Below are 2,500 nucleotides of genomic sequence, written 5' to 3'. Positions count from 1 at the left end.
ATGCCGTCCCCACGCGCCTGGGTTGCGACGTCCCCTTCTTAGGGTGGGGTGGAGGGCGGGGCGAAGGGAGGGGGAGAAAATGGGAAAGGGTGGGAGGAAATGAGATTAAAAGGGGAGGGGGAAAGAGATAGGGAGATGAAATGGGAGAAGGTGGGTGAAAGGGGAAGAAAATGGGAAAGGGAGAGACAGAGAGAGATGCGGGAGCAGAGGTGAGGGAAAGATAGACAGAATGGAAAAATGAATAGGAAATGGAAGGGGAGCAGGAGAAGGAGAGGGAGTGGGAAAGCGAAAGAGAAAGGAAGAGAAACAGGAAGGGGGTAATGAGGGAGAAGAGAGGGAGGGGAAAAAGGGAAGGGTTAGAAAACGTGAAAGGGGAAGGAAAAAAAACAACGTATGATAATGATGGTTACAACAACGACAAGAAGAAGATTAAGAAGGAAAGTCCGAAAAAAATCAATAAAAAGCAGAGAAAACGGAAGGGAAAGTTGTTGAAACCCGGCAACCGAGTTCAAAAGCGGTCATGAATAATGGAAAAGAGGACCTGGGCAGAAATGCTTTCGCAGTACCGCCCTCACTAACATTGATTGCTGGGGACGAGGGTTAGCAGGAGAGGGGAGGGAGGAGGGGGGGAGGAGGCGCCTGAGGGGGGAGGTGAAGTAGAGTAACTGTTGAGGAGAGTAGCAGAGCTGCCTGCGTTTCGAAGGGGGGGGGGGGGATGGAGGCACAGGAGGAAGGGGCGCAAGCAGAGGAACAGCGGTAAAGCGAGAGTGACAAGAACAGGGAGACCGAAAGGGTTGCCGACGGCAGTAGATCCGTTGGAGGGGGAGGGAGGGAGGGGGAAAAGGGTGGGAGTGGGGGGGTGGAGAGGAAAGGGGATTAGACTGGTGCGAGGCGGGTCGTTCCAGGGAGGGGGGGGGGAAAGGGGTATGAGAGGGAGGGAAGGGGGAGGATGGGACCGGGCGACGCTAGGCTCAGTATCCAATCAAAACTTTGATAACAAACCCGAATTTCCAAGGGAGGGAGTGACGCCAAGGGAAAAAAATCGAGTCCAGCTGACTGCCTCCGCCACTGACATATCGGAATACACGTCCCAATCACAGATCACTTGACAGCAGGCACGCAAAATCCCAAAATGTTCTATTAAATGAAATCGTTGAAGCGACATAAAAAGTGAGATATGACATGTCGCCGATAACAAAAAATATATCGATCAAACTGCAGACTGAATTATATATTGAAGAATGCTTAGATTTACAGCATATAACGTGCGCCGACGATAACCTCATTGGTAGGGAAATAAATGCGTCATCCATTACACATTTCTACGGACATTCGTTCCCCGTTTCAGTGTTATTCCCAGATACAAAGTATAAACAACAAACACAACAGCTGTCCTCAATCGATTATAACCCTTATCGATCCACCAATAAGGATCTGAAGCCACACAAAGAACCTCTATTTTTCCACACATATCGTAAATTCCGCAGCAAAAACCGGTTTAACCCACAAACAAGACACGCATTAATCTAACAGAATGACGAATCCAAAAAGCCCGGAAGCAACACCAGTAGGAGGAGGAGGTACTTACCAGCGCGACCGAACTTCTCTGGGGGACCCTCTGGTAATGAGGTCAACTAGGAGCTTTCGTAGTGACCTAAAAAAAAAAAAAAAGAAGAAGAAAAATAAGAGAAACTATGACACATAAATCGGTCTTATCAATAGACTGCATCGCTTGCTATCTTAATTGGGCAACTTACAAGAGCGTTAACGCAGGTATATCACGGCTCAGATACAATTAGCTAACTTAGGCCAGGTGATATTAATCCGATGAATGCTTCTGTTGTTTTTCTGAGGGAGCTCAATTAATGAGTTTATTAATTAACGAGGGGTTCATATATCGTTCCTTCGAAAGGGGATATAAAGCTGATGAAGATTAGGAAACATATATGTAAAGGGCAAGGGAAACCGATCGCCTTTATCAAAGGTGTAAATGGATACATTTGTTATATAATATACATGCATATCCATATACATATCCAAATTGAGACAAACGCAAATACTAACACAAACACAAAGAGACGCACACACAAAAAAACTTTCTAATTCTCATTTTCATTATCTCTCTCTCTCTCTCTCTCTCTCTCTCTCTCTCTCTCTCTCTCTCTCTCTCTCTCTCTCTCTCTCTCTCTCTATCTCTCTCTCTCTCTCTCTCTTTCCCTCTTCCTCTTCCTCTTCCTATTCCTCTCCCTCTCCCTCTCCCCCTTCCCCACTCCTAACTCCCTCCCTCTCCCTCTCTTCCTCTCTCATTCGCTTACCAACTCATTGCATAAAAACAAAACCGATAAACGTCATGCGTTCCATACCACAGAATACCAAGGCTAAATACCCGATACCAAGCCTCACATCACACGCTTGTCATTGACTCGGCCACTTACTTCCTCACGCACAGCCCAGGACCTCTCTCGCCTGTACTACCGGTGATCAATAACAATATCAGGGG

The 2,500-nt window shown here is 46.9% G+C and overlaps 1 protein-coding gene across 3 annotated transcripts in view; it reads right to left on the bottom strand.

Moving 5' to 3' along the window:
* Positions 1–2,500, bottom strand: part of LOC125046230 (AN1-type zinc finger protein 4-like) — a 53,534-nt gene that overhangs the window by 38,661 nt on the left and 12,373 nt on the right. For 2 of the 3 annotated variants that reach the window (XM_047643988.1, XM_047643991.1), the window contains exon 2: positions 1,589–1,654. The exons of the other annotated variant lie outside the window; for it this stretch is intronic. The gene's annotated coding sequence lies outside the window, so the exon portion shown is untranslated. The remainder of the gene's footprint in view (positions 1–1,588; positions 1,655–2,500) is intronic. 3 annotated transcript variants of the gene reach the window in all.

This window comes from Penaeus chinensis, chromosome 38 (genome assembly GCF_019202785.1).
Source record: "Penaeus chinensis breed Huanghai No. 1 chromosome 38, ASM1920278v2, whole genome shotgun sequence".
Classification (NCBI taxonomy): Eukaryota; Metazoa; Arthropoda; class Malacostraca; order Decapoda; family Penaeidae; genus Penaeus; species Penaeus chinensis.
This window is presented reverse-complemented; position numbering and strand designations above follow the sequence as displayed.